At 43.5% G+C, this 22,457-nt stretch overlaps 1 protein-coding gene across 1 annotated transcript in view; it reads right to left on the reverse strand.

Annotated features, from left to right (window-relative positions):
- The window catches only part of plxna4 (plexin A4), a 345,542-nt gene extending 335,865 nt beyond the window's left edge, over positions 1 to 9,677 (reverse strand). The window contains 1 exon segment of the mRNA XM_083757955.1: positions 8,998 to 9,677. The gene's annotated coding sequence lies outside the window, so the exon portion shown is untranslated.
- Positions 9,678 to 22,457: the final 12,780 nt, after the last annotated feature.

The raw sequence follows: 22,457 nt of genomic DNA on the forward strand, positions 1-22,457 counted from the left end.
TCAATGCCGTCTATTGTTTTGAGAGATCCTCGCTTCAGATGATCCCCCCCTCCGCCCCCCGTACCCGTCATCATCCCAACGCACATCAATATGCAGCTCTCTAGTGCGTATCAAAGGGTTAATTACATGCTTGTAAGCAATTACTATCTTATTGTAGCACGAAACGCCCCTCCTTTAAATTGGAGTCAAGATCAAAGTCCACAAGCCCATCAGTCACTGATATGTTCTCCCAGCGTTGTCGTGTCAACTCCAAACATGACAGGAGATATAGACCCTCCAATCTCATAGAAAAAGGCCTGGAAGAATTCACGGAACCACACTTGAACCCTATAGCGACCCCATTCTGGGACGAATATTCTGCAAGAAATGTCATATACAAGCTCACAACAACGCGTCGCAACATGATGTGTTCATGTGAGCTTGTAGCTCGGCTATATCGGTGAAGAGGGGAGTACTAGACCAGTGGTTCCTAATAGTGGGGTCCGGGGACCCACAGGGGTCCTTGAAGGAGTTCCAGGGGGTCCCCCCAGCTAAATGATAGTTTGGTTTCATTTATACACTATCAGAGTTACATTAACATTGATTTTGCAATATAAACTGGGGGTCCCAGAGATAGAAATGCCATTGGGGGTCCGTAGACTAATGCATGTCAAACTGGGGGTCCTTGAAATTAAACGGGTTGAGAATCACTGCTAGAGCTGTAAACATCTTCTCTTATGGGGGCCCCTGGTGTATGTTTTCAAATGGGGGTCCACGGGCTAATAAGTGACACTTTGGGAACCACTGTACTAGACGATAGAGCCCTGGGGGACGCCGGTCAAGCCTTGTTATAGACGTACAGTTACTAGAGGAGGGGCTGGCGCCAAATCTTTGTGTGATAGGAACCTTTATTTGCATTAGCCACTTTAACCCCAGCATCCCCATTCTGGGGGGAACTTTAGCTGTTGAACCCCAGCATCCCCATTCTGGGGGGAACTTTAGCTGTTGAACCCCAGCATCCCCATTCTGGGGGGAACTTTAGCCAAAAATAGCAGATCTACAAGCTCCAACTGGTAGATCGGCTATTTACGGCAAAGAGGTTTGTTTGGTGTAGAGGATAAAAAGGGCAGACCAAGTAGAGGTCAGGTCAAAATGATTGACCTATAAGTATTGACGATTTAAGTGGTTAACCCATTTACGTAGGCCTGACGTTGAAGAAAAAAAAAACGTTCTGAAAGAATATATATTCAATATATATATATATATGCTACATATATGCTTACACACCGTATATATAATATATATATATTCAAAGATGTGTGCCGCATTTTTACAAATTTTCAAAAATAGCTCATAGCGTGAGTGACACGCTATGAGCTTGTAGATTTTGGAACTTTAGCTATTTTTCATAGCTAAAGTATAACATAAAGCTTAGTTAAAACGCCAAAAGGGGTTCCCGTCCAGAATGGGTTAAATATCTGAAAATACACTTTAACATGAATCCTAAATGACAGACATTGCTGTCAAAGACATCTATAAAGCTGAAGCTATCTATGAAAAGTTTTAATCTGTGATATATAGGCCTACAATATGTCAAGGGTTCCCAAACGTTGGCGCACGACATGAAAAGGGTAATTATAATTATAATTATTTAGCACAAATCCGGTAAAGCACTGTTGTAAGGAGATGTATAGAGCAGCTGTAGGACTATACAGCAGCTGTATGTCTCTCAGTGCAGTGACATTCTGTGATTGATGATTATTTGCCATAATCACATAATTGTTTTAATCATTTTTGGTCAAATACAACGAGACTTAGCGTTGGAGGGTGCGTCAGCTAGGTCAGGAGGTAACAGGGGGTGCACGGCCCAAAAGGTTTGCGGACCGCTGCAATATGTAGTGGGAGGGTCCGTGCTTCATCTCTCTCTCAGCTAAGCGGTCCTTGGCCTGATAAAGGGTTAAAGACCCTGTCACCCTGGTCTAGAGAGAGTTATAAAACTGCACAATGGAGCGAATTAACTCCTGGACTGGACTAGTTTGACCATAATAAGGTAAGAAAACAACCCAAACCTCCAAAAAAGTGGTCTTACCCTTTAAGTGTTTCTTTAACACACTACAGGTGCAAAATCAACAAACGCAACGAACAACACAATGATGCTGCGCTAAAATTGCGTCTATTTTCGGCATATGATATTTTTGTGCTGAGCGCAAACGGGAGAGGGAAAAACTAAGCATAGGGTTTAAGCAGGCCTAATAATAATAATAACGATAACATCGACGTGAAGAAGAGATTCCATTTCATATTATTATCCCATGGGGTATTTCAGACTGTGTCCCAAAGTATGGGAAAACACGGCGCTGGCTGTCCGTTATAGTAGCAGGAACAGTTGGTGACAGATGATTGGCCATCATCAATGTGGTGTCTGGTGGCAGGAAAGGGGGGGGGGGGGGGTCATAATTGGACACCCGCCCGTGTCTGCTAGTCCTGAGCCCGAGGGTGTGTGTGTGTGCGTGCACGCGTGTGTGTGATCAAGCAGGGGACATTGCACCCTGGGGGAGAGAAAGAGAGAGAGAACAAACAGAGAGCTCCATTCAGGTTCCATGTACAGACACATCATTCAGCCTGACATGACGACTCGTCTCCAAGACACGCACGTATAGCAGCTTGATAGTCAGTGTGTGTGTGTGTGTGTGTGTGTGTGTGTGTGTGTGTGTGTGTGTGTGTGTGTGTGTGTGTGTGTGTGTGTGTGTGTGAGCACGCACACACGCATGTGCCCAGTCCAATATCCAATGGATTAAAGCGAAATAAAATCTCACGGCTGAAAAACGTTTGTATGATGTTTTCAGTGATATCGTTCCTGCTGTTCCATAAATACCTCCAACAAGGTGAACGAATCCCAGAATGAGGCTTTAACCTTTAAGCCTTTCTATGAAATATCCAAGACCACTAAGATGTCACGTGAGATGCTTCTGAAAATATTGCTATAGTTTGAGCACTTCAAAATGAGAGTGTTACACTCTCAGAGTTAAATTAACAGTGGATTTACAATATAAATTGGGGTACCAGAGATAGAAATACCATTAAATGGGGGGTCCGTAGACTAATGCGTGTGAAACTGGGAGCGTCCATGAAATTTATATGTTTCGGAATCACTGCTAGAGTCGTAGAAATTCTCCCTTATCGAGGTCACTGGCATATGTTTTCAAATGGGGGGTCCGTGGCCTAATAAATGTTGATTTGGGGGTCCTTGACACGAATAAGTTTGGGAACCACTGTCATAGAATGGAATGCAAATGGCTGAAATCAGTCATGGCGACTGAGAACTTTAATCTATGCACACACAGACAAATACTTGGTTTATGTTGGCTGAAACTAGCTCCACAACATGACATTCATTGACCACACAGACATGAGCTGGGTGATATTATGATATCCAATGTATCCCAAATGAAATCTCACAATAGACATTCATATCACTGTAGAGTATCCATAAGCCTCCATTCCTCCCCCCTCCTTGATTTGTATTCATTCACAGGTCCTCTCATTGATGGGGTCACGTTGCATAGATTCTGCAGTGTGGCGTATATTCTCTTCTCAGCGGCAACAGCACACCCAGCAAACAGCAAACGTAATAATAAATGTGCTCTGCCAAGGTTGGAGTGAGAGTTTATCCATTAGCCAGCCATAATATTGACAAGGCCAGCGCACTATCCGACACCAAACTGAAAGCGCTCGTATAGCCGAAACAGACAGGAAGGAATTGTGTCAATGAGAGGCTGCTAACAGCACCATAAACACCGCTGTCCGTTCCAAGTTCTAATACTACGGAACAACCTTGATGGACGTACAGCATGCATGGGCAACTGGCGGCCCGGGGGCCACATGCAGGCCCCACCTTCACTTAATGCAGAATACTGATATATTATTGATTATTTGATTTCAGCCGTTACAATTCCAAACATGCAAACATGACCCGCTTTAATTACTTCAGTCTATATTAGTAGCTTAATGAGTAGTATTAAAATGCTATTGTCTGTATTTAGTTTGTATTTAGTTCATGAAGTCAACATAACTATAACTAAATGCATTTGAAATTGAATAAAATGTTACGTTTCAGGATTCCAATTCAAAAATAGCCAAAACTAATTAAAGATTAAAATGATATACAGGTAGCAAAAAATAGCTGATCTTCAATTCACACAAGAAAATTGCTACGACAGTGATATGCAATGTGGCCCTCTGGAGTGAGTGTGGAACTATTTGTGGCCCTCTCTCAAAGTTGCCCACCCCTGACGACGTACAGCACCCAGGGAGGGAGGGAGAGATGGAGGGAGAGACAGACAGGCAGACAGCGAGAGAGAGAAAGACGGAGGGGTTAACGCTACAGACAAAACAACCGCGCACTGCACTGAACTGGACTGGATTAAGGCGAGAGAGACCAAAAGAAAAGGATGGGATTATCAAACTGCAGCAGGATTATATGTTTTCCCCCTGGAGACTTGCGACAGAGGGAGCATGCACACGCGTCACACACACACACACACACACACACACACACACACACACGTACAGTATGTGTGTCAGTGTGACAAGACATACAGTAGGGTTGGGATCCTTTAGGATTTTAACCATTCCAGTTCCTTAACAGTCCGACCCCTTTAACGATTCCTAGAAGGTTCCAAATGTACCCATTTCCCAATACAGGTCCGTAACTCTGAAAGGCCTCACAGGCCCCTTTTCCACCGAGGTTGGACCGGTTCAGTTCTCCCCCCCCCCCCCCCCCCCCAGTTCAGAGTGTTTCCACTGAAGATTAATCGGTTCAGAGCCCTTAAAGTTGGTTTGGAACTGAAACTGAATGGCCGCCTGACCTTAAGGTTACAAGAATCTAGAACGGAACCAGTTCTAGAGACTAGAACCAAAGTTGGTGGAAAAGGGACCAGACACACACACACACACACACACACACAGGCAAGGAGGCATTATGGCATTATGGACCAACCAGAAACCCAACAGGTGAGAAACCTCTCCCTCACCCCCACCCCCACTCGACTGCCAGCTGCTCCACATTACCGTACCATCCCTGCACACAACAAACAAATCATCGCTGTCTGGTATTAAAAAAAATACCTCTTATCTCCATATTTTAACTATTTGTGCTGAAACTTGATCATACTACCACAGAAAAGCATCAAAAGTAGCAGATCTGCTACTTTTGCCATTTGAATGAAACAACAACAGTATTGACCAAATTTGACTGGGAGACTGCCATTGGATTTTTTAGATTTTTGTTTTTTCATTTCATATCAAAGCAGGGAATCATAGCTTCAAATTGACATATTGGTTGTTCAGTTTGACCCACCAGTTTTGGAGATATGGCTTATAGAGTAATGTCTTGCAGAAAACAGCGAGTTGAGAAAACAGGCTTGAAAGGTACTTCTGTGGTCTCTAACATTACAATAGCTACATGTTTAAGCATTCTTTTCATATTTACATGTCAATTTCAGCTTTGACACTTATTTCAGACTTGCTCTAGTATGTGAAGAGTCTGCCTGTGCTATTAACTCATTTTGAAAAAAAAAAAGAAAAAAAAAGTTTTTCTCCTCTGGTGAAAATGTGCGCGATGGCAGTCTCTCAGTCAAATCTGGTCATTTACTGTTGTGGGCATATGAGGTTTCCAGAGGTTTCCAGAGGATAATTATGTGACATCTAATGAAACATCATTGCCAATATTACTGTGCTTTGATATGTGGGTCCCACCCCCCCATGTAGGTGCATAATAAACCATGTAGACCTGTGCATAAATATGGCATTTCTTGACAGCACACATAACACCACATAACAACACGTTCACTGTTCAAACCAATTAGCCGTTGATGTCAGCGTGGGAGAACCGGTAGTGTTTAAAGTATAGGCTATACGCACACGCACATGCGCGCACACGCGCGCACACACACTGCATTACACAGACCACTGTCGCACTGCAATACACACACCAATGCACACATGCTGCAACACACGCACACGCACACACACACACACACCTTGCAATACACGGACCAATGCATTCACAGTTTCACACTGCACTGTCCCCTATGGTTTCTTTACAACAAAGCACAGCCCTCCCTTTTGGCACGCATGCACGCACGCACGCACGCACGCACGCACGCACGCACGCACGCACGCACGCCCGCACACGTATTACAAGGAGTAATCATTATGGTTATACGTGGCGCATTAATCCTTGGCATGAAACACACATATGGGTGTAGATTGCATGTACGTGTGCGACGTGATATCATAACACATATGGTATATAGTTAGTTGGGTGGGTGAGACTGAATTGATGCATTGAGGGAGGCTGGGCTGCAGGTGGATGGATGGAGGGGGTGGGTGGGGGTAGACAGAGAGAGAGGGAGGGAGGGGGGGGGGGCTCACAGCGCCACGCAGCAGCGTGACTGCATGCCGTACAGCTCTGCAGTTTGTATATAGGCTGAAGCAGCTGCTGCTTCTTCTGTGAACCAGTGAGGGAGGGACGGGAGGGAGGGAGGCAGGATCGGGCGAGCCCGAGAGAGAGAGAGAGAGAGAGAGCAAGAGAGGGAGAGAGAGAGAGAGAGAGAGAGAGAGAGCGAGAGCAAGGGAGCGGAAAGAGTGAGTGTGTGAAGCCGCATTTGGGAGTCAAGGAGCTGTACATGGCACTACACCGCAGCACTACACACAGAGCTGTCGCACCACTCAGTGCTTTGGCCCACGGAGCACGGCTAACATCCAACACTCCACTCGGCCCCCGTCCCTTTATATAGGCTATACCACAGTGGTTCTCAATGATTGACCGACCCAAAATAATCATATTTGACCTGTGGATCCCCCACAAAATAATCATATTATTTCCACCGTACTTGTAATGTAGGAGTCGTTTGTTCGGTTGCGCAGATAAATATTGTGAGAATAGCAGATAAGCTCACAACGCCTCGCGTTGAGCCTATATGTGGGGGGACCCCTGGGAACCCCCTCAATCAAGGACCCCCCCTGGGGTCCCCCACTTTGAGAACCAGCACCTTACGAGTCAATTTAATACGGTATACATATAGCCTATAGACACACACTGGTAAATTGGTGACAAAGGGAATGTGATAGCAGCGAAATCCATCCGAAAAGATGGGTTATAAATAAGGGACGGAGTGAACTCTCATTACCAAATGAACGATAAAACATTGTGGGTCACTGTGTCTTTGGCATTTCCTCGCAAATGTGTTTCTTTGCTGATCACCGTAGAGACTAGAGTGGCCAACACAGAGCATCTCTGAGTGTTGCCATTGTGCAGCAGATGAAGATCAAGGAGACTGTAGCCTATAGCGACGTAAACGGACAATGAAATGTGTGCGCATAATATCGACTTGCATTAAGTTGTCTTATAACATAACCATGTGTTTTCAAATCAATGGTGATAATTTAACTTCACAAAAGTTTAACAAAATTGGTATAATAATTCGAGTTTTGAATAAAAAATAAAGCTTGGGGAGAAAAATCATATTTCACGTATATTTAGCTATAGTATAGGGCAGCCTAGCGCATGGAGCTAAATGGCCCATTAGCTCTCAATACATTGATTTCCTCACCAAGAACTGCATTGTCCCTTTACAGTTCATAAAACCCTGCATTGTCCCTTTACAGTTCATAAAACCCTGCATTGTTGCCAGACAACCCAATATAAAAAAGAAAAAAAAAGATATATATAATAAACAAAATTACATTTGATTCACTTCGTTTGAAAAGCTATGGATATGAGAGAAACCACATAGCATCATAATAACCATATAGTTTATAGTCAAGCTCCAGACAGTCTGCAGAAGGGGCCAGCCACTAGCCAGCGACCCCAGTCAACATGCACGGCACTCCGGGGAGGAGAGGTGCCATCTATACAGTCTACGGTTCATTTGTCACAAGTTCCACTCTACTAGGACACTACAATAGCACAACCCACAACCAAACGAAATGTCAAGGACCATCCATAACTCTGAGAAATGGAACCAAAAGGACCTGTAAGGGTCCACTTATATAGAACCCCCCCTCTAGTAACCCAGACCCTCTGGGAAGTCAAGACTTGATCAAATACAACTTGATAGTCTTCTCTTGATCCAAAGCTAAACCTCTCCTATTAAAAGCTGGGGTGTGAAGCCAATGTTGTATCTAAAATGCCACGTAAATTCCACCACTATGCATCCATCCAAGCCAACAATCTAGCCTATTATGGTCTAGGCCTACTCTATACCTTCACACAGAGAGAGAGTTGAGCTCCAAGACAATTATCAACTCCAATTATGGACGCACAGGTTTCATCTCACTGAGAAGAGGAGGATGAAGGAAGGGCAATAATGTGAAGTGTAGAAAGCACCCCGGAGAACAACACATAGGCTACTGTGTGTGGAGAGAGACTACATGCTACTGATGAGAGAACATCTTTAGAACGTGTTCTTTTGTGTGTGTGTGTGTGTGTGTGTGTGTGTGTGTGTGTGTGTGTGTGTGTGTGTGTGTGTGTGTGTGTGTGTGTGTGTGTGTGTGTGAGGGAGGGGGGGCGTCCTTGAGTCTATGGATGGGATCCTTATTTTAGGATTTTTGTCCCTAAAAGTGATCAGTACAGGGCTTACCTGAGGAGGGGTGTTGCAAATGGACCCTTAAATAAGGTCTGTAACTCCGAGAGTGTGCCAAATGGACCCGTTTTGTACACTGAGGTTTTTTTTTGTGGAGAAGATTCCGATCCGGTTCCGTTTCCCAGCCCTATACTACAGCCATGGTGGTGGTGCAGACTGCAGAGCTGTTACGACAGAACAGGTGCAACGACCAACACGCCTCCCCTTCTCCGTTTCACCTGGGCTGGATCCACTCACACACTGCTGCAGTGGATCCCCCGGCCGGATCAGTCCATAGCCTACTACTAGTACTACTATACAAATTACACCCCGATAATAAAACACCTCACAATGCAACGTGTTCAATCTGTGATCTATGGATCCTCCTTACCTGGGAAAGGAACGCAGATCTCTCACTTCAGCAGCTGCAGTCGCTGCATCGACACTGCGGATATAAGAGAGGCACACGTTTCAGAGGCACCAAAAAAAATCCCCAACTCCGTTTGGTTTAGGTAGCCTATACTCCCTCCAAAAAATATATAGTATGCGACACGCGTAAACCCCCCAAAAAAGAAATGCCTTTTTGTGTCGTGAATGATAATAATCCAAACGATGTTGTCAGAGAAGAAACACCACCATCGGGGCTGCTTGGGGGGGGGGGGGGGGGGGGGCAGGGTCCACTTGGTTTTAAATAAATCCCCCACGTTTTAGTTCACCGCGGAGCGACGAGGATGAGGCGATGAATCCTCTTAGAAATAGCAGAAGACTCCCGATAACATTCTGCTCCACCCGATGATCAGCGGGACCCTCTTAAGCAACTATGCCGATCCGAGCGCCCTGAAAGCCGGCACACTACTACAGTCAGAGCAGCACCTCGACCCATGCCATCCCATCCCAGGCCGGGGGGAACCGACGCACTTCTTGGGGGTCCGTACGAAATAAACGCCCGACTTTGACTGTATAGGATTCCGCAGGAGGCTGGCTGGCTGTGTGTGTGTGTGCGTGCCGTGCGTCGCGTGTGTGCGTGGAGGAGAGGAGAGAGAGAGCGGGCTGCTGGTGGTGATGCGAGTCGGTGCGGCGCTCCTGCTGTACTGAAGAGAGAGAGAGAGGCGGTGTAAGGTGCTGCGGCGAGAGAGAGAGAGAGAGAGAGAGAGAGAGAGAGAGAGAGAGAGAGAGAGAGAGAGAGTGAGTGAGTGAGTTTGCGGCTCCGCAGTTGGATACTGGGGCAGCCGGGATGGATGACTATTTGGGGTCGGTGGCTCTTTCTTTTTTCGGGGTGCAAGAGGCAACCGTCTTGTTTTGCACACAGGACCCCCGCTGTGACAGATCGGGTCTGCATGGGGTGGAAACCAAGGGGTAGCGTAGAGAGGAGGCTGGGAACAATTGTAAAAGAAAGGCAAAAAATCCCTGCAAGAGATTTCGGGGCGCAGCGCCTTTTGAATGAGATTGTGCGGGGATATAAGTATCTTTCTATGTTTATGTAATGCATTCATTGGATTTGGCGAAGGACGCAGTCACGCAGGCCCGTCTCTCTCTCTCGCTCTCTCTCTCTCTCTCTCTCTCTCTCTCTGGCTGTGATTGATTGGGTTGGGACTATATTTTAACACAGATCTACAAGCTCACAAGCATTGCAAAGGGTTTGGTAGAGCGAAACGAAGAGCAGACCAATTAAGTATACAGAGTGAAAGGTCAGGTTTACAAAGTATCACATTAGTACACATTTAATACAATGTGTACTGGGGGGGGGGGGGGGGGGGCTGCTTCATCTCTCTCAGATAATTAAGGGGTCCTGGCCTGAAAAACGTTGAAAACCCCATGCATAAAAAAGAATCCTGGGTGTTGTTGGTAAGTGGTGTATAAATGGGATCCAAATGGACTCGTCGTCGGTGCTCATCATTGGTCCCAATAAGACCCATGATACTCCCCTGTGTACCACTGGGAGTTATACATAGAACTGTTAGTTATGCAAGCGTTCGTGTTATTCTGTCCATGATGGTGTCCCATCACCGGATTCAAATGCAATATCACAGGATCATTTGAAGACTGGATTAGACAGCATGCATCATTATGCGACTCTTGCAGCATACTTATGGGGGGATTACAATCTGCATTTCTGCTCTTTGATGCTCTTTTACCAGCTAATGGAGAGAGCCCTTCCCCCGCACTTTTTATGCAATTAATATTCTAATAGACTAATTATGTAATCCGTGTTTTAAATTAGAAGGGCCTGTGTTGCAGCAGTGCTTGAATCTTCAAAATGAAAATAATGGATTATAGCGGCTACTTGATGACCAAATGCATGCATAAATAAATATGATTTTAAAAATGCAGTTTCAACTTAAAATTGCAGCATATCAAGGGATCTGATACTTCTAGAACAGATTGCATGTTGACATTCAATTCATTTAATTAGTCGAGTTAATCATTGTATTTCTAAAGTATACAATTATCAGGTCAAGCGGTTGGCTAATCTGGTGGTAGGTTTAATTTTAAGGAAGAAAGGTGAAGGTTGCTGTTTGTCAATGAAAGCATGCAACAAAATGAAACATGTGTGCCCGCGTGCGTGTGTATCACAGTGTGTGTCACAGTGTGTGTGTGTGTGTGTGTGTGTGTGTGTGTGTGTGTGCGTGTGTGTGTGTGTGTGTGTGTGTGTGTGTGTGTGTGTGTGTGTGTGTGTGTGTGTGTGTGTGTGTGTGTTTTTCCTGGCTGCTGCTTCTATGCTAGACGCAGCTCTTTTCACTTTGAACCACTGCATCATAGCACCACCTACAGGCGGTGGTGGACACATTAGGCAGCACTTCAGTCAAAGTATAGCTACCGTAATACTCCTGGTCAGATTTCTCAGTCAAATTTGTACTTGAGAGTACTTGCATTAATCTTGCATTCGAAAACAACAACAATACAAGTATAAAACTACAGCAAGCAGCTCTATATTCCTAAAATAATTCATAACGTTAGAATAGAAACATCTTGAGAACCTAACACAGTAATGGGCTACTATAGGCTACATACAGTCACACACTCACCGTTGAAATGTTTCAGCAACATTGTTTGTCACAACGCCATGCCGCCACGCAACGATGTCAGAAACGCCAGAAAGCATCTTCAGGAGGTAAATAAATCGCTTCGCTCACAGTGAATGAAAGAGTCATCATTTTGGTCAAATTCTGTAGGCCTATGTATGTAAACAAGGCATCACAACAGCAAGTGACGAAGACTGAAACCTTTGATTGCGGTGATTCAGTGCAGCTGTGCAGGATAAAGGATTAGGCCTATAATAGAGGGTATGCGCGTGCTTAAAGTGAATGGCACATCGAGTGGCAAAGCAACAGGCAAAGTGAGTTTACTGTTGTTTAATGCAATCAGATAGGACTTTTCTGTTTGGATGTCTGGGCTGTCAATGCTAGAAAGTAGTTTTTTGCCACTCAGTAGGCATTCCTGCATAACTTCCTGGTTTGATGATGATGTCACGCGCATAACCTCTATATGCCACCTGTAGTGGCTCTCTCTCTCTCTCTCTCTCTCTCTCTCTCTCTCTCTCTCTCTCTCTCTCTCTCTCTCTCTCTCTCTCTCTCTCTCTCTCTCTCTCTCTCTCTCTCTCTCTCAGCCGTGGGCCTTGACAAATGTAAGCTCTGTTGCTGTATTTGACCTCAATGTATTGTGCTTGTATGCTAGATGTTGTTCTGAGTTGCTTGCTATACATGATACTTTGCAATATAATTGTTTCATATGTCCACTTTGCCCAGTGCTATTTGTATCTGTTTATTCAGAGATACATATTTGACTTGCTTTGTAATGTAGCTTGCAGCCTTGTAGTGTGGCTTATCTATACTTGGCCTTGAAATGTGATATATTTCAAGGCCAAGTATAGATGGGCCACAATGATGGATAGGCCTATATTATATATCCATCATTCATAATTTCATATGGTCAATGTCAGATGTTAATATTATCCCATTTCTGTGCTTGTTTGTAGAAACCGACTGTCAACTTGTTGAATGTACAGTACCTTGGTGTCACACAAAACCTCTCTTTGACTGGAGAAACGTGGGTGGTCAGCTCATAGCCAACAAACACAACCAGCTATTTAATATGGTCCTTCGAGCGGAAATGGCTAACTACCTCCCGTCCTGGTGCCTCCTGCAGCAGCTCCCGTCCTGATGCCTCCTGTAGCACCTCCTGCCCTGGTCCCTCCGGCACCTCCTGTCGCAAGTGTCGTCTCCAGTCCCGGGCCATCCGCCTGAGGTAACTCCCCGTCACCAGCCCAAAGATCTGGTCAACATGGGGCGGCTGGATGCCTCCCAGCCCCAGGTTTGTGTTCCATGGGGTGGCCGACTGCCCCTCTTCCCAGACCACGTCTGACCCTGAACTGCCACCTCGACGTCGTCAAAGACAATTCTCTTTATTCACAGTAGCTCAGCTACTGTGGGGGGGCGGCTGTTGTGAATTTTCTCCATGCCGTCTTAGGGCGCGTTCGGAAATTAGCCAATCACTGTTTGGGTGTGCCCCTTATACAGCAACTCACTCCACAGCCCTCACTTGGTGCACAGCAGTCACTCGGTCAACACCATTCACTTCTCTGCAGCCTTGCATTGTTTTCCTTCACCTGCTGCTCTCTGTTCAGCCTGATGAAGTCTCTATATCGATGCTGTTTCACACTGTGCGACCCTCAATGCTGTTAAAGATCACCGCCAGAGATCTGGGCAGGAGGCCCAAATCACTGTCTGGACCTACAAACGTGAAGTCTTCCCTGCGTTTGTGACACCGTAGGTGAACACCAATGATCTGCGTCTGTCCAGGAACTATCTGACGAGGTTTTTCAGAAGACTAAATGGGACTAGAGACTAAATGTGTTATTCAAAAGCCTAAGACTAAATCATAATGGCTAAGACTAATGAACATTGTATTTTCAAATTTGAGTTTTTTTGTTGTTGAATTACTTTAACAGAAGTACAAGAGTATTTTTTTTTAATCCGTGTGTGCAATGGCATTACGGCCAGTACTATTTTATTTTACATTTGAGAATTATCTGTTCTTTTCATTGCTTCTGTACAGAGTAGCAGACGTAGCTCACCATAGCATTGTTTTGTTTGTGATATTGAATACTTAATTTGTGTCTTTATGCTAAGAGTAGAGATTTTGTACTACACTAGGCATTGTACTTTGTAGCCTAGCCCTAGCAGTTTTACAAACGGAAGTATTACTTGCTGTATTTAGCCTACTGTAGGTACCATGTGCAACAGCATTATTACAGCCAAGATGTTTTGTTTGTTCTTTTGAGAATTGCACTTTTTGTTTTTTACTTTGCACAGACGGCTACAATAACTTGTTCAGACTTCAGAGTATGTTTTCCGTGGATCTATTTTTTTTAAGAACATTGTAGATCAGCTTGCCTTGAATTAGTCACAATTTGAAACTCTTTTTATTTATATATATATATATAATTCTATCCCACGATTTTGTAACCCATTTTTCACCCCTGTGTCAATTATCTAATGTGATCCTGGGCTCTACACACCCTCCGCCAACCTGGGGAGAGCAACGGACTTGAACTCATGCTTCCTTCATGCCTGAGTGAAGTTGCTCCTTTACACCTGACTCTTGATTTTTTTTTTTTAATATAATGGGATGAATCTAGAGTTGCAATACCTTTTTTAATCTTTAGGCTTACCAATTTTATTCATATCTTAATTTCTGTTATTTAAGCTCAACTGGTAGCTTCTATAGGAAGGCCACTCGATAAGCCCCTTGGGGTTTTTTTTGGCACTTCCAGCACGTCATGTATGTAACTAATCTTGTTTCTTATTGAAATATTTGCTTTCTGTATTTCTTTTATTTTACCATATTGTTATGTGCAAATAAACTAAATTATACCCTCCATTGACTCCCAATTCATCCAATTTGCTTTTGCGATCTGCTTGTATGAAACTACGTTAAACTCACCAACATTGCAGCTGTAGGGAAAGCTTGAATTATCCTCTTTCAATCTGCCAAGCTTTGTTTCATAAAAATCCACCGTAGACATGTTATGAGCTTTTACTTTTACGAGTGTACTGGTATGCCACCAAAATGTGGAATATGCCCTACCGACGGCCATCAAAAAGTGACTCCCCACCCTCCCGTAAAACCGCCATAAAAGTACAATTTGTTTGGTAGCTTGCCAATAGTAATGACCCCCTCACTGTTTCACTGTAAATATACTCGTACTGCTCCTATATTTATGATCTCTTGTATAGTATTGTATATGACTTGATTAATTGAATACACAGGAGAACAAGACCATCGGGCTCTTTTTAGTATTATTGTATAACTGTGCCTCTGTACTTTTAGCAAACTGTGGGTGTGCAATATGTGTCTAAATCTCTATGACATTGTGTGTCCAAATCTCTGTGACATGTCATTAATTCAAGCGTGTTTGAAAATCCATGAAGTCCCATTTATTCCACTTTGGTCAAGCTGTCACTGACTCCAGAGGTGATCCCACGGACCAATTAGAAAGATACACAGAGAATGGAGACGCATTGACCCACTGGGTTCATTTAACGATTCAAACACACCAAGAAATCTATTAACGCAACAGTCTGTGGACCTATCACATTTTAAAGGTTTAAAAGGAAGACACTCAAAGCATCACCAAGGTTGGAGGTAATCAAATGAACTCACAAAATCCAGCGTGCAAACATTCACATTTCCTATTTGTAACATGTCCTTCTGCCTAACACCTGAGATTTGATCTTTTGTGTGCGTGTGCTTTTTGAACTGTTCATCAAATCAATAGCCCTGGCTGCAATCTACAAGGACAGTATAGTCATCAGCCTTTGAAGGAATCGATCAAACGACCTTGTGGAATTAAACCGAGGTCACTGAGGTGACAAGTTTAAATGGAAATACATTTTCATAACATACAGTATTTTGACCGTTCAAAATGTATAATATTAAAACCTGGGGCTGATATTACAAAATGGTGCATTTATAATAGCGCCTTCATCCAAGGCGAAGGCGCTTTACATAGATTGCATATTGTGTTACATTCACCCATTCACCCACATTCATACACCGATGGCGGAGGAGAGGAAACCATGCGAGGCACCAACCTGCACATCGGGAGCAATTAGGGGTTCAATGTCTTGCTCAAGGACACTTCGACACTAACTGGTGGCCCGGGATTGAACTGGTTCCCAAGCAGCCACTCTATACATGAGTCACTGCTGCCCCAAATGGCTTTCAAACCAGTAGTTCTCAAAGTATTAAACCCATTCAGGCCTGACGTCGAAATTAAAAAAAAAAAGTTTTCTAAATCATGACAATTTTCTGAAAGATTTGAGGCACATTTTAACGATTTTTCAAAAATAGCAGACCTACAAGTTCATAGCGCGCCACTCGGTGGCGCGCTATGAGCTTGTAGATCTGCTATTTTTCAATAGCTAAATTATAACATAATGTTTAAAACACCAAAAGGGGTTCCCGCCCAAAATGGGTTAAACCCGTGTGCACTGCAGTGAGGGGCGCTCTTATCATCATACATCATCACATTCCGGGCCAAATACAATTGGCGTCCTCACTTTTTATCCTCACGTCCAATCCGGCTAATCACTTGTGGCATCCTCAATTTTCTGTCCTCAATACGCTCAGCCAATCAAATCATTGCTATGGGGTGCTCAGCCAATCAAATCATCGCTATGGGGTATACACAGCGATGATAGGTGGGCATAGGTGGGGCTAGCGCCGCTCAAAAATGCATATACTGTAGGTACACAATGACCCGTCATGCACATGCAATATGAACACTTTTAGACCTCCATCTGACCGCAGTAGTTCTCAAACCTTTTCGTGCCAAGGACCCCCAAATGTTTGTATTTGGCCCGCAAACCCCCATCTGAAAATGTTTTGTTTCAGGGACCCCCCAGAAGAGAAGATTTGTGTTAAAACATTTCTGAAAAACTTGTGTTGCTATATATACTGTAGCTAAAATCGGATGCTTTCCTGGTTTTAATTAGTTCATATAAAATAATATTGTATTATTTTTAGGCGGGTGAGAAAATGGGGAAATTCCTCCTTTAAAAAATAAATCATCCAGTGTACAAATAAAAAAATGTTCAGTTAGTTTGCAGGCCATGATGCAGGCAACATGTCTCTAGTCTTATACTTATATCATAAACATTCTCAGTGTTAATTTAACTCTGAGAGTGTAAAAAAATGGACATGGCATTTGGTCCGCCTGCCCCTCTGGAGAAAAGGGTTGCTGTCAGTGTTTGCGGGGGCTTTATTAGAATCCTCTGACCAATCTGACTGCAGCATTTGTCTTGCAAATGAGATGATGACTTATCGAGGCGACATGAATGGCTTTGATGAAGCCCCCTTTTGTACACAGTCAAGTGTGGGTGGGTGGGTGTGTGTGTGTGTGTGTGTGTGTGTGTGTGTGTGTGTGTGTGTGTGTGTGTGTGTGTGTGTGTGTGTGTGTGTGTGTGTGTGTGTGTGTGTGTGTGTGTGTGTGTGCGTGCGTGTGTGTGTGTGTGTGTGTGTGTGTGTGTGTGTGTGTGTGTGTGTGTGTGTGTGTGTGTGTGTGTGTGTGTGTGTGTGTGTGTGTGTGTGTGTGTGTTGTTGTTGTTGCCAGCTGGCACAGCGATATTCCGGCAGCTCCCTCTCTATCTGCCCATAACGTGTGTGTGTGTGCGTGTGCGTGTGCGTGTGCGTGTGCATGTGCGTGTGTGTGTGTCAGCATTACCACTGTGTCCTTTTTGAATTAACTCAGTGAACCCCTTTAAACACAGCTGTACATGGTTTATGTTAAGCCTGTGGGGATGCAAAGATCACCCCACAGTGGTACACTGTTCCCTGGGGTGACACACACACACACACACACACACACACACACACACACACACACACACACACACACAGTATCCACATAATAGACATTCATCACATTTCTCACGTACAAAATGTGTATGTTATGTTCATCTGCTTTAGGCTCATTTCTATCCCTGCAGGAATGGATGACATATATCGCCGCTGTCAGGCACTGATTTTTATTTATTTTATTTTTTAATTAATAAATGCTAAATGTCTGTGTGTGGGTTTTCTAACCTTTGAACCAATGAAAAGTAATAAAAAGGGCTTCTGACTAAAGGCCTATTCATAGTCTGGATTTTCGGTGGTAAGGTGACCACCGCTCCGGTGGTGAGCTGACCACCGGAGCTGAAATAACGTTGAGCGGTGGTGAGTAAAAACAGAGAGAAGGGCTGGAGCGGTGGCGGTGGTTTGCTCTTCACCGCGGCTCGTGACGTCATGTTGTAGTTCGGTGGTCACCCCACCACCGTAAAACCAGACTATGTATGAGCCTTGACCCTCCTCCATTGGATCCTCAAACTGTCATTCAAATTCAAACCACCTAACACTAATCTAACCCTAAGCCTAGGTTTACTTTGTCATTCTAATCAGTGATGGACATAACAACTATCTGCACATCAGTGGTCAAACACCTAACTCCACTTGAGCTGTAGTTGGTAAATGGGTAAAGCAATGATAATATAATACAATGTATAAAGTTACCATACTTTGTGTTGTTTTAAAAACATGTTTGGATAACTATAGTTATTTTTTGCCCGACAGCAGAGATAAACAACACAACAATCAAACCATCAATCAACACCAACACGCACGCACGCGTGCACGCACGCATGCACACACACACACACACACACGCACACACACACACACACACACACACACACACACACACACACACACACACACACACACACACACACACACACACAACACATAAAATAGAAGAACAGCACTTGGAAAATACAGATAGTATAATAGCATAATTCCCCTTGGTGTGTGTTGGGCAAGGTCATCTCCATCTCGACAGATCTTGGTGTCACTGTTCGAGACCTCTTGGTGTCACTATGAGAGATAGATAGTGGGTAGAGAAAGACAGTGTTAGAGATATTGTTTAAGTATGTCTACAGTAGGCATATATTAACCGATACACCACAGTTGGGCTTGGATCATACAGTATTTGTTTTTTGTTTGAAACAAAGTTACTGAATATATTAGTCAGAAATGTAAACAGCACGTCGTACAGTACAAGCTAAAAGGGTAACACCGAAAGTTCCTGGGGACTTGATTCCATTGTGGTCCTATGTATATTTAGTGAATCAATATAGGATACAAAAATTACACCCTGTGTAAAGTGAGGGGCGCTCTTGTCGTTGTACTGTACATCATCCAATACAAAATGAATATACTTCTTCATGAATTAATTTGTCAACTTATTATCTTTTAACCATGATACAATGTTTTAAAAAAACTCATCTTTTCACCATGATCATGTACATAATTTATGTGATATATAAATAAGCCCCGAGCTGAATTAAAACAGTTGCACTGTGTTTAGAAAAGCTGATTTGCTCGTCCACATATGACGTAAATCCTCCATTCATTGTCAATGGCATTTAATGTTTGAGTTAGGACAAAATAGCCGATTTGTTCGTCTACATATGACGTAAATTTTCCTTTCATTGTCAATGGCAAATGTGACAATAGTTCAGGACAAAAAAGCTCTAGAATTAACACAATAATACATACAATATCATCAACAAATAGAAACACTATGTAGAAAAGAGATGGGGAAAACCACACCTCCAGTGTTGCACATGTCACACACTTCAATGAATGACTCAGTCCATATCAGTGTGGCTTGATTTGTTCATTCAAGACAGTTAATAATGATTCATTGTAATATATGGACCAAATATGAATGGATGAAATGCATTTGCAAATAAACAATTAATTAATTGTCCATGAGTCTGCATCATTCACAATACAGTCAGGCTATATTGGCTTCCTCATTGACTGACAGAAATAACTGGACATAAAAAGAATAATACATAGCAGACAGACACATCACATGAACATAAATTAGTTTTAAGAAAATAACTAATTAACATTACTCCAACTAGTGCTGTGCCAAGTAGTCAGTCAGGTGTGGGGGGCAAAGACCCTTCGACTATCTTAAATACCAATTCCATTTGTATTGGCTTAACCCTGTCTTCTACCCTGAGTTCAAAGTGTGTTGGAATTATAGGTGGTTCATGGGCTTGTTTTGGGAGGTCTGAAGCTTAATTTTTAGTGTGACAGATTGAGGATTGACTTTCATGATCACTTTTGATTCTCCTGCCAGTTAGTTGTCAAGAATACAGCCCAAATAGGTAACCTCTTCTTTGCTTGAGATTACTATTGCCCACTCTGACCTTATTGACCTCATTTGCATTTAACATTATTAAGGGAATGTGTGGACCCAAAATTAATGGATTCAAGGTGTAATGACAGCAGAAAGCCCGAGGGCTTCTTCAACTTGCAATGTTGTCCTCACCTGACACCAAGAGTGCTGAGTTGTCAGCGAACAAGAACAAATTGCAGTTACAGGCTGCTTTCATGTCTAGTTAATGTACAGTATATAGAAGGAACAGTAAGTCAATCCCTAGTGTTGCCTTCCATCCATCCATCCAACCGGCATTGTAAATAGGTTGTCAATTCACTGTCTGACTCCAGTAAATTAATTATAAATGACATTATTATTTGTGAGCCCCCCCCCCCCCCTCACAAATAAAAATGTCATTGCGTTGAACTATAATCACTCTCTCACAAAATGTGAGAGTGTGCAAATTACTTTGCAGGCTTATAACTTTTTTACTTAATGTTTACTGAACATGCGTGCATGTGTGTGTGTGTGTGTGTGTGTGTGTGTGTGTGTGTGTGTGTGTGTGTGTGTGTGTGTGTGTGTTTGTGTCATTCACCCCCGCACATATTGTGTCTGCATCCAGCCTCCCTATCAGGCTAGCAGCTGCCTGTATGTCTGTCCATCTATGTGTGTGTCTGTGTGTGTGTGTGTGTGTGTGTCTGTGTGTGTGTGTGTGTGTGTGTGTGTGTGTGTGTGTGTGTGTGTGTGTGTGTGTGTGTGTGTGTGTGTGTGTGTGTGTGTGTGTGTGTGTGTGTGTGTGTGTGTGTGTGTGTGTGTGTGTGTGTGTGTGTGTGTGTGTGCGTGCGTGCATGTGTCAGGGCCAGGTGAGTCTATGTTTTGCCAGCTGTCTCTCTAGAGAATCCAGGCTCACGTCCATGGAGATGGAGATCTCCCCCCCCCCCCCCCTCCCCCCCAGGACCGAAGCCCCTTTGGACCACGCTGCAGATGGTCAGGGGTTTGGGACCCAGGACAGGCACACACTATAAGCTACCACCTTACATGCAAAGTAGCAGAGCTAAACTGCAAGACTGACATCAAAAAGTAGGAAGCATAATTTTGTATTAGTTTTTGTTTTTGACAGAACACAAACACAAACAAATGAGTTACACACATAAACGAGGACATGAGAGCAATGATGTCCACTTGTTCTGCTTACCTCTGAACAGATTCTACATTTAGCCTCAAAGTGGATGATGAACAAAGGACTTCTTTAGTCTGAACTTTGGAACTCTGTAAATCCTTTTTGAAGGTAGCAACTCATATTCCTCATTCAGCTAGGGTTTTTGAAGTGCATTCCTAAACCTCAATAATACTGTTATACAGTCTGTCTCTCAAGTGTTTGACCAACAATCTTTGAAGACTTTAAGGCAACAGACAAACTGTACTGTGAACCACAGGAGCGGAAAACACACAAGAAGAATCTGTCTACTTGCACCAAAAGATGTTGGAGGGTGAAAGAAAGTTAATTCTTTGATTTGTTTTCCTACCATGCAACGGATTCAATATGATCTTAAATAATATTGTAAAAATAGCCAAACGATACAGAAACACCTCCCTGACAATAATGCAGAGACTGCTTGTTTATTTTTGGACCACAATGCTTATATGAAACGATTTTAATGTTATTCTCCATAGAGAAATTACTTCCGTGAACATGGGGAATCGAGGGGACGAGGGAGTGATGTCAGGACTTCGGTGCTCTATGGATCGTGTCACGAGGCGTGACTGACAGACGCCTTGTGCAGGTTTTCCTATAGTAAACTGTGACCTACGGTTGCAATTAACTACCTCATTTAATGTAAAAATCTATTTTACACTCTCAGAGTTAAGAGTGAAAAAAACCCACCACTCATCTGACTTTGGGCATGTTTTTGAGCGCTGGGAACATTAGACATCATGTAGCTTTGTGTGTCCCATACTCACTCACTCACACTCTGTCTGTCTGTCTGTCTGTCTGTCTGTCTGTCTGTCTGTCTGTCTGTCTGTCTGTCTGTCTGTCTGTCTGTCTGTCTGTCTGTCTGTCTGTCTGTCTGTCTGTCTGTCTGTCTGTCTGTCTGTCTGTCTGTCTGTCTGTCTGTCTGTCTGTCTGTCTGTCTGTCTGTCTGTCTGTCTGTCTGTCTGTCTGTCTGTCTGTCTGTCTAGGATACCAACAGGTGAGAAAGTGGCGCTGTTGAGCTTCACACTGTGCACAGGTGCATGATGGGAAGCTGAGTTTTTAGTGTAATACCAGTCTTTTTCAGCGTGTTTCAGAGTGTCTGTCTGTACAGGAGTTCAGTACAGAACAATTACAGTATAGTCCCACCACTCACTTCACACAGGTGTGATGTTTTACCCTGGAAAGTCGTTTATAAATAGTGGTAGTGGGGGTTGCTTCTAAAGCTTATTTGGGCTTGTTTCTAAGTGTATTGGCTAAAAGCCTCAGCTGATAAAAACTGCAGTTAAAAACAGAGTCAATCTGTTTGTCATGCTTAAAATCACTGTCCAATTTGACCCCAAGGTTGGTGACCACCGGTTTTACTTTCATTCATAATTTAGAAGGTTTTTGGCAATCCATGCCCAAGGATATAAACTCAAGAACACACATATACAGTAGTACAGAA

The sequence above is a fragment of the Protomyctophum parallelum genome, assembly GCF_964188405.1.
Source record: "Protomyctophum parallelum genome assembly, chromosome: 22".
Lineage (NCBI taxonomy): Eukaryota > Metazoa > Chordata > Actinopteri > Myctophiformes > Myctophidae > Protomyctophum > Protomyctophum parallelum.